At 42.1% G+C, this 13,111-nt stretch overlaps 1 protein-coding gene and 1 non-coding gene across 7 annotated transcripts in view; one reads left to right on the top strand and one right to left on the bottom strand.

Moving 5' to 3' along the window:
• The window catches only part of NEDD4L (NEDD4 like E3 ubiquitin protein ligase), a 322,144-nt gene that overhangs the window by 82,069 nt on the left and 226,964 nt on the right, over nt 1-13,111 (top strand). Inside the window, exon 1 of one of the 6 annotated variants that reach the window (XM_078385190.1) lies at nt 5,888-6,826. The exons of 4 other annotated variants lie outside the window; for them this stretch is intronic. The gene's annotated coding sequence lies outside the window, so the exon portion shown is untranslated. Of the gene's footprint in view, nt 1-5,887; nt 6,827-6,978; nt 13,081-13,111 lie in introns of those variants that run through there. One more of the 6 variants, XM_078385192.1, reaches the window with a different exon arrangement.
• Nucleotides 4,618-4,783, bottom strand: LOC140705073 (U1 spliceosomal RNA). Its single transcript, XR_012084625.2, has one exon. It is a non-coding gene; the product is annotated as a U1 spliceosomal RNA (small nuclear RNA).

The raw sequence follows: 13,111 nt of genomic DNA, 5'->3' as shown, positions 1-13,111 counted from the left end.
CACCATATGGAGGATCTTCGCTGGACGAGCAGGTATTCAGCCCATTGGAACGCATTGAACAGTTTTCAATGCATTTCAGTGGGTTTATTTTGTTTGATGATGTTTTCGCTCTACAGCGATTTCGCTGGAACGAATTAACGTCGTCAAGCGAGTCACCACTGTACTTCTAAGGGTTCAAGTCAAGCTTCCCAAAGCAGAAGCCGAGATAGGAGCCATTGCTTATCAGTAGGGGCTCATTCTGTAGGCTGAACCCTTAACCTACAAATAAAATATGATCAGCTGTAGATGGTAGAAAAGATTCTCGGTCAGAGTCCTTTCAAGAATTGTTGCTAATTAGAGCAGTGAGGCTGTTCACACATCATGACCACCCACAGTGCATTTTGATGAACTCTGGTTTCTTGCGATATATGAATCTCCTTGCGCTATAGCTATAACAAGCTGTGGCTTGGACCTGAATCTGAATCCTTTGCATAGCTTGTAAATTCTGCCTTTTAAAAAACCATTGCATGATCTAATGTTAGAATCCATAGTCGTGGCTTGTCTCTTCTTGCATGCTTGTCTGCTCAACATGAAAGAGAAGCTGACAAGTGGAGAGGGGAGGGAAGCAAGCCAGAATTGGTGAAAATAAACTACATCTCGTTCATCTGCAGAGTAGTGAGTTAAGCAACAAATCATGGTTAACACAACCCATGGCTTACTTGTGTCATATGAACATGCCATGTGCCTTGCCAAATAACGCAGAAATCTGTCTCGATATGAAACACCTTCCTGACAGTCAGAGCTTTTTCCATGCAAAACTGAATGGGGGTATGGGAAAGGGTAAGGTGGGATGATGTCATCATACATCTCCATGTGATATTGTTCCTTTACCGCTCCCATGAGTATGACTGCTGGGCAGAACTTTGCCATGGGGAGTGAGGATGGGGTACGGTATTGGAGGTTGTGATGTGTTCACCCTGTCTCACACACGTAGAAGCTGAAGGGCAGATAGAGATAGTTTGTGGGAGGGGAGCTTTAAAATTCTCCTTTAATTGAGCTTTCTAGATGCTGCTGGCTGGCATCCTTCAGCCCAGATTACCTTTTCTTGATGAATCACCCCATTATTGTGGTTCATGTTAATGTTTCCTCAGCTGCAATGCATGAAAACTGTTAGCTTTTACCAACATCCCTTGGTAATGGAAATTTACTGCTTCACTCACTTTAACTTCCGCATACCAAGTGCTCCGGGCACCTGGTAAACACTGGATAGTCCTTGGCCGACTTTTCAGAATGCGTGTTTAAAAATGTACACAGCTTCTGTGCCCTTGTAAGTTTGTTCATGAAAGCCTGACCATCAAGCAGACTCAAGTACTGAGTGTACATGAGGGGGTCAATAATTCTCCACTATTTTTTTTCCTGCTTTCCTCTGGACAGCAAAAGCAAGCATTAGGAAGACCACTGTATATGGCTGAAGGTTTGGTGGGTTATAGACTGCAGGTCTGGTCTAAATGCTGACAGTAAAATCTTCATATTTGATTTTCTCTGTTATTTTAAGATCTCTTCTATTTTTTTAAAAAAATTGCAGACCTTCTGTAAGGGTATGTGTAATTTTGCCTTAGAATTTAAAAGCAGATTCGTGGAACAATTTTAGATAGCAAATTTAAATGCCCCTGATTGTTTCAACTAGTCCCATTTAGGCCTTGCTCCTCATAAGCTATAGACACTTTGATTCCTCAAATGCGAACGTTTTGAAATGCAGGGCAAGCTTCCACAGATGTTTTCAAATGAACTAGGAATAAGAAATTGGCTCCAGAACTTACTGCTGGTGTCAGACATGATCTTGGAATGTATGTTGGATTAAATAAGAGTGCTTTCTCAACACATGGATATAATGTGATGTTTTCAGCACATTAAAATAAATAATAATCATGCGCTGTCAAGTCAGTTCTGACTTACGGTGACCCTTTACAAGATTTTTCAGGTAGAGATTACACAGAAGTGGTTTACCATTCCCTTCTTCTGGAGGCACCCTGGGACTTAGTTATAGATGAGAAAAAAATCTTATTGCTGTTATTCCTGTTTACATAACATAGGCAAGATGATTAAAATGTTTAAGAGTATTTTAGTATACATCAAAGGTTTCTGTTGTTTGAATTGAAGAAATGAAGGAGACATATTAGAGCTATACTGAGAAGTAGTCTCCAAATCCTATGAAGTGCTGGTCCCTCTTTATTTGGCACTAGCTAGGCCTCACCTAGAGTACTGTGTCCAGTTCTAGGCACCACACTTTAAGAAGGATGCCAACAGACTGGCACAAGTTCAGGGGAGGGCAACATGGATGATCATGGGACTGGAAACTAAGCCCTGTGAGGAAAGACTGAACGAGCTGGACATGGGTCTGAGCGAGGGGAGATTGGATAGCCCTTTTCAAATACTTGAAAACTAATAACACAGAGGAAGGTTAGGGTCTGTTCTTGATCGTCCTACAGTGCAGGATATGTAATAATGGGCCCAAGTTAAAGGAAGCCAGATTTAGGCTGAATATCAGGAAAAAACATCTTAACTGTTATAGCAGTACGACAGTGGAGCCAGTAATGCATGAGGTGGTGAGCGCTTCAACACTGGAGGGATTCAAAAGAAAATGGAATAGGTATCTGTCAGATATAATTTGATTTGGATTCCTGCCTTTAGCAGGGGGTTGGACTTAATAGCCGTAAATCCCCTTTCCAACTCAATTATTCTATGATTCTATGCCATGAGAGATGGTAGTTTTTTTTTTCAGATAATAATTTGGTGAGTGCAATTTTGGCGAGATTTGTAGGCTAGCCTAAAAGGAAAGGTTATATCCTTTAACTTGGTTATCAGAATGTATCATAATACAGTTCTTTCTGGGACATAGAAAAGTTATTCTTCCCACTTTTATTCTAGAATCTGGAAGCTGTAGTTCAAAAATTAACTTGTCAAACTCTGGTCATATGGCTGTTTCTAAATCTGAAGAAGGTCCCTCTCCCATTCAACAAATACTAGTAACAGATACTAGGATCGTCTGGGAGAAATCTGGTGGGCCATTAATAAAGGACATTGTTCCCCAAATAAGGGGGTTGGAAGGAATATAAAAGAATTCCAAGGTGACTGAAGCTGAGATTTTCACAACCTGTTTTTAAAATCAGGTCTAACAAATTTTTAAAATCTTCAGTCATATCACCACAGTATTTTTTTAAAATAGTTATTCATGTTCATTTTTAATTTAAAACTAAGGATGATGGTAAAGGAGAGGTAGAAAGCCATGAGGTTTTTTTAAGTTTGTCAAAAGTTAGAAAAGTTATTACATCAAAATATTTGGGAGCCAAGTTGATGATGACTCAAAACCTGAAAAGTCCATTAGCACATTTTACACTTAGACTGCTTCTGTTCAGAACCTATCATCCAGGTTAAAAAGAAAGCAAAGCAAATCCCAGTTCTCTACTGTTGATGAGTGTTTTCTGATTTTCTTCTCTCTGCATCAGGTATATATGTATGTTAGAGGGAAATGTACTTGGTTTTGATGAGGTTACACTCCCCCTGAAGACTGGGTTCACAGTTTGGGAGTATTCTTGGACTAAACACTTGCCATGCCTCAATTCCTTTTCTGGGCAGCCAGGGCTGCTTGCATAAAAGATAGATTAATGATTGTCCAGAGTGAAAGCAAAGACATTTGAGCATTTGCATAAGAATTCTCAGGGCTTGTTGGATATTAGTGCTGAACTGCTGGAATCCATCCCATGGATCTGATGCACGACAGTTGTGCACAACAAATGCAGAGAACAGCAGCCTTATCATTTCCAAAACTGTGCACAACAAATGCAAAGAATAGCAACCTTATCCTTTCCAAAACCTGGGTTAGCTGTGTTGGTCCAGTTAGAAAAATACACCAAGAGCAACATTAGAGTCATAATTCTGGACTGATTAAATTAGTATGATAAAATGATTGTGTTTATATGTAAAAGCTGAACAGTGATGAAAGGTGAAGAGAAAAAAATTAGATTCATTTCCAAGTGTGTTGTTAGAAGAAAACATTGCAAGCTCCATGGATTGCAAAAAAGTCAGAAAAGTGGGTACTAGATTAAATGAAGCCTGAATTATCTTTAGAAAGACAAATGAATAAACTTGAAGCTAATGATAATCCAATGCTGAGTACTCTGTACATAGAAAATCCTGCCATGTCATAATTGACTTGATAGCACATTGTTGTTGTTGTTAAAAAGCACCAGGCCCAGTCAAAATTACAAAAAGATTGGTACCTCGCAAAACGAGGAATTCACTAGACGATGTTACGCTTCCCAAAACGATTGTTCCTATGGTCCTTGCCTCCCATGATGGCTTTTTTTAACCCTGTTTCGCAAGACTTCTCCCCCAAAAAAGTGGGGGACAAAGTGTATGCTGCTGGCTTTCTGAGTCTGCCTCCTGGAAAAATAGCAGCATATACTTTCTCCCCCACTCTTTCGGCATAAAAAAAGTAGGTCTTATGTAATTAATGTGTTTCAATTGGAGAAAAAACCCTCTTGCAAAGCATTGCCAATGGGGCTATGGCTGCAAATTTAAATGGTAGAAGATGGTGAAAATAGCCAGGAACCAAAGGGTAAAGAGATTGTAAAAACACCAGGGAAATCACAAGGGCAATCCCCCATTAACACAAATTATGCAGCTGAGTTCCCCACATTTGGGGTAATCATAGGGATCAGCAGCACACCCAAAGTGCAATGGATGAGTCTCCCCCTGGAAAAACCACTTTTATGACATGGTATTTGCCCTGCAAGCTATGAGTTGGCATGGCCCTTTCACTTCCTACCCCCTTCTGTCCCCTGACCCCCCAAGGCATGGTGACCCCCTGGCTGCACCTCCCACTCAGTACAGGGCTGCACAGCCCCAGTCATGCCAGGGGCAAGAGAGCTCCTCAGTGTTTTGGGGTGCCCTGCGGGACCCCTATCAGGGGCTAGATGTTCCTCCCACAATCCTCTAGTGCACAGGTATTAGGCTGTTTTTTGCATAATGACCAGTGCATTAATTTTGCCACACTGTCATGTCTAACTTTGTAATCTCTTTCTGCAGTCTTTGGACATTCACAGATGAGGTGTGACACAGTTTCATCTTTTTCTTGGCAGTTGACATTTACTGTTAGCGTTTACTAATTCCTTGGATCTTAGCCTTTATCACGTTGGTTTGGAGTGCTTTTTCTTGTGCAGCAAAAATCAAGCCTTCGGTTTCTTTCTTAAGGGTCCTCAGATTTAGCCATGCCCATGTTGAATTATGATCATGGAAGATATTATTATTGTTGTTATTGTTATTATTATTTCATACTTTGGGTATTTTATGAGAAAAGAAGTTTCACTGGAAAAGAATAATGTTGGGAAAAGTTGACGGCAGTGGGAAGAGAGGAAGATTGAACATGGATGGATTGAATTGATAAAAGAGACAATATTGAGTTTTGAAGACTAGTTGTTGTTTAGTCGTGTCCGACTCTTCGTGACCCCACGGACCAGAGCACGACCCCATGGACCAGAGCATGCCAGGCCCTCCTATCTTCTTTGAAGACTAGAGTATGGCTGCATGATAAAATCTTTTGGAGGTCCCTGATGTTTGTTGGGTCACCATGAATTAAAAGTGACTGGACAGCATACAACAGCAATAAGAAGAACATACCGTATTTTTCGCACCATAAGACGCACTTTTTTCCCACAAAACAGGGGGTTGGAAAGCCTGTGCGTCTTATGGAGCGAAGAAAACAGATTATATTTTCCTGTTTTCTTCTCCTAAAAAATTGGTGCATCTTATAGAAAGGTGCGTCTTATGGAGCGAAAAATACGGTAGTATGCAGGCTTTCAAGGCCTCCAGCTTGACTATTAAGGAAAAGGGGGAATTAGCATGATTTCTGCACCCAAAAATCTGTATCAGTTGGGCTGTTACCTCTAGAGCCAGCCATCATAACATGTCAGCTTCTTCAGAATCCTTTTTGCACTTCACAGTGGCCATCAGCAGTTGAGATTTTTCAGGAGATAAAGTAGCAGTATCTGTTTCTGGTTTGAAAAAGTAAAAGTTCACAGTGACTTTGATCTCTTTCTAGATCTTAACAGAACTTTCAGTTTGCTTTTTAAGGTGGAAGTAAAGGGAGAGGGAAAAAATCCTCTTAAAATGAAGTTTTTTGCCGGAGGAGTTTAGTCTTTGGCAGCAGAAAGTAACAGCACTTCTGTAGTACTTAAATGCCAGCACACTTTATTTATCAAAATCCTTCATGGCTTGCAGGCCACTGGCAGCTGAAGAAGAGTGGGTGCAGTCTACAAAAGATTACGGCAAATCAAATGTATTACTCTTTAAGGAGTCACAAGACTCTTGTTATTTCTCAATGACATTTCTGTTACTGGCCTTCATGTCCCTGTGGCTTTCTCTTACAGGTAAATTAAACAGGGGAAAGTGTTCCTGGCAGGGAGATGAAAGTGAGAGGGGAAAGCTTCAGAGGCTTGATTCCAGGCTGCGCCTTAAAGGCGCAGAGGATGCAGAACCAACGGCTTCTCAGCAGGGGGAAAGCATGGAAGATTGCCTGTTTTGTACTCTGTGGCCCATGTTCCCATTCCATAGCACAGTAGCTCTGTGTGTTCAGTTTCCTGATCTTGCTCCATGCCAGGGCAGGTTCTGGGATTTTTGAGTGCTACTGGAGAGATCGGCACAGCTAGTTGGGTGGAAGGAGTGGTTTGGGTTGCAGATTTTCCAGCCCCCGAGTTGATCTGAGTGTGGTATCCATCGGCACTCAGGAAGCTCTCCAGTCGCTTGTGTGGAACTGACTGGTCCGGATGTGAATTTCCACTTGAGAAGGGTAAGCCACAAAGGCTTATGAAAGGCAAGGTCGCTGGGAGGAGGGCTTGCATGAGATGTTGACAGAGAGAGAGAAGAGTGCTATGTTGTGCTGTTATGATGTGCCTGATGTATATATTTGGTGAACAGGAAAGCAATGGAAAAGCTGTGGGGAAGTTACTTGTCTAGACTGCTGACTTCCAGAACCCCTCAACAGCATGGCTATGCTGGCTAGTGGATTCCTATAGTTCTTACTAATAAGTAAATAATCACTAATAAGTAACTTTTTCACACTTATCCCACGTCTATATGTGGAGACGTTTTGCCTTCCCTTTCAGTACAGGCCAACAACCTTGAGTCCATAGATTTTGGGAATTGTAGTCCTATGAAGTAGCTTTTCTAAACTCTCCTTGTAGGTATTCTCGAAGGCTTTCACAGCCGGGATCTGAGGGTTGTTGTGGGGTTTTTGGGGCTCTTTAGCCGTCTTCTGAAGGTTGTTCTTCCTGATGTTTTGCCAGTCTCTGTGGCGAGCATCTTCAGAGGACTGGAGTAGGAACTCTGTCCATGCTCTGTTGCTGTTTGTTGGATAGTTGAGTATTTATAGCTGTGGGAACAGCTTTTGTCGTTTTCAGGAGATAGGGTGATCAGCGTGTTTTTGTTGTGATAAGGGGGGAGAGATTATCTGTCACTGTGATTGATGGGTGTCGTTAGCTGGTCTTTTTGTGCAATGATCCCTGGTCCTTGTGGCTGGGTAGAGTTTGTTGACCTTTTGCAGGTTGTATTGTTCAGTATTGAGACTGGCGAAACACGTTCAGAACATGGCCAAAGAGCCCGAAAAACCCACAACAACCATCTCATTGTAGGGTTGGTGATGTCAAAACAAGGACTGAGATGTCTCTAAATCCACATACAGTGGTGCCTCGCATTACGACGTTAATTCGTTCCAGCGAAATCACTGTAAAATGAAAATGTCGTAATGCGATTTTAAAAAGCCCATAGAAACGCATTAAAACCCGATTAATGCGTTCCTATGGGCTTGAAACTCACCGTCCAGCGAAAATCCTCCATAGCACGGCCATTTTCGCTGCCTGTGCAGCGAGGAATCCGTGCCAGAAAAGAGCGGGCAGCCATTTTGTTTACCCGGCGGCCATTTTGATACTGCCGATCAGCTGGCCGAAAATCATTGCTTTGGGATGATCGGTTCCCGAAGCAGGGAACCGATCATTGCAAAGCAAAATTCCCCCATTGGGAACATCGTTTTGCAAAAACATCGACATCTAGCGATTTCATCATCAAATGGAGCGCCTGTTAAGCGAGGCACCATGTGAGGCCCCCAAAGTGGAGGCCTATGTAGGAGTGCCGTCGCTCCCGTCGCGGGCCCAACACACCCAGACATCTCCCCCTCCTTAACCACCACGGCGAGAAGATAAAGAGGTGGAGACCCCTGATTGGGGGAAGATCGACCAGGAGCGGAGTAAAGTAAACAAAGGGGTAGATACCAGTGACCTGGGGCAGGTGCTGAAAGAGTTAACCCTTACCCAGAGACCTGGGGGAGTTTTGGCGGGAAGAGAGAGGGAGGAGATAGAGGCTGGGCTGGGAGATATAAGGGGGAAGAAAGAAGAAATCCCAGGCGGCTGGGAATGGATCTGGGTGGAGGATCCGTGGACTGGCAAATGGGAGCAAGTGAGAGTGCCCCATGAGGAGGCCGAAAGACAGAGACGCCAAGGGCTGAAACCCCGACCTTCGTATTGGGGGGAAACCGAGGCCAAGGAGTGGCGCCGTAAGCTGAGGGAAGAGAGGGAAGCAGTGGCTAAGGAATTAGAGCGCAAGAAGGCATGACATCTTGCGGAACTGCAAAAGATGGGAGTCTGCCCGGGCCTTGGTTGGCAGACACCGCGGATGGGTCCCCCGTATGGGGGTGGAGCGATGACGAGGAAACCCTGCCCTTAATCCCCGTTGAAGAGGAAGCGGGGGATGTACCGGTGCCTGTGAAGGAACTAACAGCACCGTGGACTATGGAAAATAGTAACCCTTTCGTGGATGACTTATGGACACCCTTGCGGCCACGGTTTGAGCCACAAGAGACTTTAAACCCCGTTGGGCTAGATGTTCCTGTTAAAGTTGGTGTTACAATAAATGCTGAAGCTGTTGATTTTACACATCCGTCTCGTCTTTTATTGGTTGTGACAGAAGCCCGTAATACTGAACCCTCACACACCACTGTACACTCTAACCTGAAGTAGGAACATTTCTTATGCTGGTTTCTAGCCAGATCTCATCCAGTTTCCCCCATAAATACTTCATCCTATGATTTCAAGATCATTGATCTACTTTCCCTGCTGTAACCCTTTTTTAGCTTTAGCAAAACCTTGTGATACAAACATTCTGTTTACTTGTTGTCTCCCCTCTCCCTTGGAAACAGGTGATTATTATTCAGAGGGAAATCTGTTCACGTAAATGAAATGTTCTCCACTCAGAATTATTTGTTTTGCAAGCTCTGGAAATATTGCTGTAATTCGGAGGTTGATTTAAAAATACCCTGTAAAATGTAGGCATTTTCTCAAATCAGCTTGAAGTGCTTTTATAATCTATGCTCATTCAGGCATCCTTTTCCTAAAACGTAAGCTTGTATTTGCACCAGTGGCACAGAAGACAGGGTAGCAGTATATATGTAGTAGAAAAGTTATAAATGGATTTTTTGCGCATTGCACACAAACAGACAAGGGTGTATTGGTGTGCATGCATGCTCAAAGGGAACTTTGTGATCAATGTATCTGCATGACACATATTTGGAACCCTACATGTTAATTCATATTTTTTTCAGTAAAAGTAAAAAAAAAGGCAAAATATAAATATAAAACATTTATAAAATGAAGACAAACTGTGGCTTGCTTATTGAAAACAAAAAGAAATAGAGTAATCTCCTGAAGATTGAATATGATATTGCTATTGAACATAAATTAGGGCAGTGTTTTGCTTTTTATATGTTTTTGGTGTAGATTTTGTTTAGCATTTTAGTGTGGTATTTCTTTTATTCTTTTGCAATATTTGTATACTTATGGTTTTAAACTTTAAAATATTGTTTTCTAAGCTACATTGGGGTTTTTTTTAAAGGAGAAAGGGAGGGTAAAATATTTTAAATACATAAATAAAATGAATATTCTGAGTTTTCAGTGAAAAGTGGAATCCTGCTTTTGGTGTTCAGGGAAAGACTGCCTAACTAGCCATTACTATTTGATAAGTTGCTGGGATGCATCTCACTTGCACCTTTGGACAAATGACCAGACATGAGACTGAAATGTAATCGAGCATCGCATCAACTATTTGCAGTTTTCCATGGCAATGTGTACAGTCCTTCCATGAACAGCAGTAGGATTCTGGTCTTTGTACTTTGAACTGGCCATTGGTACGTCTGGGTTGCAAACATCTCTCTCTCTCTCTCTCTCTCTCTCTCTCTCTCTCTCTCTCTCTCTCTCTCTCTCTCTCTTTGATTCTTTGTTCTCTTGTTGGCATAGTTTTTAACCATAGCATTATAAAACTATAGGACTGGAAGGGACGTCTAGTTCATCCGCTGCCAGTGATGGAATCCAAAGCTAAAGCATCTCTGACAGGTGGCTGTCTACCCAGTTTATCTTTAAATATTTCTAGTGCAAGAGAGTCTAGCACTTTCCAAAGCAATTGGTTCCACTTTTTAAAGCTCATGTGATCCTATCTGTGAAGCTGGCGATCCATCATACTTCCTCTTTTCCACTGGTGCGGGTGGAAATGGCTGTGCACCTCATTGGGTGATGGATGGCGAGAGAGACAGGAAAACTGATTGCCCGGTTTCCCATATGTGTGTGGTTTTCTTTAAAAGGATTTAAACATTTTTATTTAGATGAAATCTTGCTTTCAATTTAAAACCCTCATTTTGAGCCTTACTCACTCAGAGCTGCAGAAAACAAGCTTGCTCCATCTTTTATCACATGTCACTCTTACAGATCTTTGAAGACAGCCGTTGTATCACTTCTCTGTTTTCTCATCCAGCTAAACAGGCCCAGTAGCCTTAACAATTCCTCAAAGGGCTTGGTTTTGAGACGCTTCATCATCTTGGTCATTTCCCTCTAGCCGGGTTTCAGATTGTTGACATCCTTTCTTAAATTGTGGTGCCCAGAAATAGACACAGTCATGTTGTATGATTTCCTGGATTCTAGAGTTTGCATTGTCCTTTTTTTTAAAAAAGAAGGACAATGTTTGCTGTATCTGTTCAGACATAAGTGAACAGTGGGTGTCATCACTAGAAATTGAAGGCAAATGAAACAGAAATGGCAGGCACAGAAAATAAATAGTCTGTTTCTGAAAGAGGTTGACCTCCTGCTGCTGATCAAAATTTCAGTTGTGGTGGATCCAGACGGCACTTACTGGCACAGTAGAGCATCTAAAGTGGCCACCACAGAGAAGTTAAATTTTCCATAGATTGTTACTGAGAGGGATTGGCAAACCTTATTTTCTTGAAGGCTTTAGCCTGGTGATAAAGATTACTCGAAAATAGTTGTCTATGTCAAGATGTGGAGCTTTGTGTATATAGAGTGTTAAAATGTCTGTCCGTGTGAAAAAAGCAGTCCTGGAAATGTACATTGTGCTTTAAAAAGAGTGTTTGAACAACAGTTTATTAAAAGTGACTGCAAAATACTGTAATTAGCTTTCCTACCAAGCTTGGGAGCAAGGCCATTGTATACGATAACACTGCCTAGCAAAAGAAGCGACTTTCATGGATGACACTTGAACTGTGGAAGAGAATTGAAAGCATATTGAAATAAGTAGATTGTATATATGTGTTGCAATGTGTTAATATGATCAGAGATGGTCTGTGTATGTCCTACAACTTGCACTCTCTGTAGCTCCTATGCTCTAGTTTCACAGTTCCTTGGTGTACTAGATCCTTTATTTTACATGCGCTTGTTTCTCTAGGCTTTGCAAATTTTAGTCAGAACAGACTTTTTTTTCCAGCAACCTTTGATGGTTTCAGCAGGTGATCAGAGAGAGATCTGGGCCAATATTAGTGGATCCTTCACCAGTTAACACTGCCCATCACCCTCTGCTGAAGAGAGAGGAATATGGCATATCCTGCCAGTGGCAGACACCCTTCACTACATTGATGCAGTGAGGAATGTATAGATGACAGCAAGGAGATTTATTATGACCTTACAAGGGACATTATGAAATGCTGGACTCTCTCAACTACTGTTCAGAATCCCATGGGACAAGGTGTCTCCTTTCGGTGATAAACGCCAGCTATGAGGAACACAGGCTTCTGATTTTCTCCTGGCGATCTACAAAGTTCTGCAGGACTCTTAAGGAGAGGTTCAGGCATCCCACTTCCTGACCTAATTAATGGTTTGTGCTGTTGGAATGGTTTATGTTTAGAATTTTTTCTCTTTTGCCGGAATGGCTTGTCAGTGAAAAAGGTCTTTCTTGTTGGGTGGCTCACCAAGCCTTTTAAGTGTAGATCAGTCTCTTGCTCCTCCTCCTTTCTTTTCTCTTTAATACAGGAATGGGAAGTTCTGGGGCTGCAGCCTTTTGTCCACACTGCCTTTACATGATGGTAGTTGTAGACCCAACGATCATGCCCATTGGCAGTGCTGATCGGGGTGGTGGTGGTGGTGGGGACAGGAATTGAGATCCAGCACTTCTTGAACTCAAGTTGGAGAAGGCTGTCCAAAGTGTTCTGATAAGAGAGCCAGAGTGAAGAGAGGATGACGTTTCTGTAACTTGAAAAGCGTGTCTAAAAGGAGAAAGGTGGGAGGTTTAATGTTTTTCTCTAACCCTTTCCTTGAGAAACTGCATCTTCAGAAATTATTTTTAATTTTTTTAATGGTTTTTATGTTATAGATCTTAAAACATACTTTTGTGAGCAACTCAGAAAGATAAAATGCAACGTTGAAAAGGTCACAGAAACTTCTGCAGGGTTCAGTTTACTGCTATGGGCACGAGGAAGGAGGGAGATGCAGAGATATACGTAATCACGTTTACAACTGGCAACACCTACAGTCAGTGGAACACGTGCACATATTTTAAGACCAGGGATTCTAAGAACCGGGGCAATTTCTCCTGCGACTATAAAGACCAGGGAGCAGAGCTGAACCTATGGTGAGGCCACGAGGGTTGTGACCCAGGATGCAAACAAAACAAAGGAAAGGAAAAAAAAATTCTGCTAGAAGGGTGTGAATTAGCCTGCCCGGAGTGTATTTGCCACCTCCAGCTGTACTTATTTAATCAGGAGGAAATGCAAAACAGGTGCGTTTTGCATGGAACCCAAATGACCAGG

This window comes from Pogona vitticeps, chromosome 2 (assembly GCF_051106095.1).
Source record: "Pogona vitticeps strain Pit_001003342236 chromosome 2, PviZW2.1, whole genome shotgun sequence".
In the NCBI taxonomy this organism is placed as follows: domain Eukaryota; kingdom Metazoa; phylum Chordata; class Lepidosauria; order Squamata; family Agamidae; genus Pogona; species Pogona vitticeps.
The sequence above is the reverse complement of the archived record's forward strand: the minus strand, read 5'-3'. Positions and strand labels throughout refer to the sequence as shown.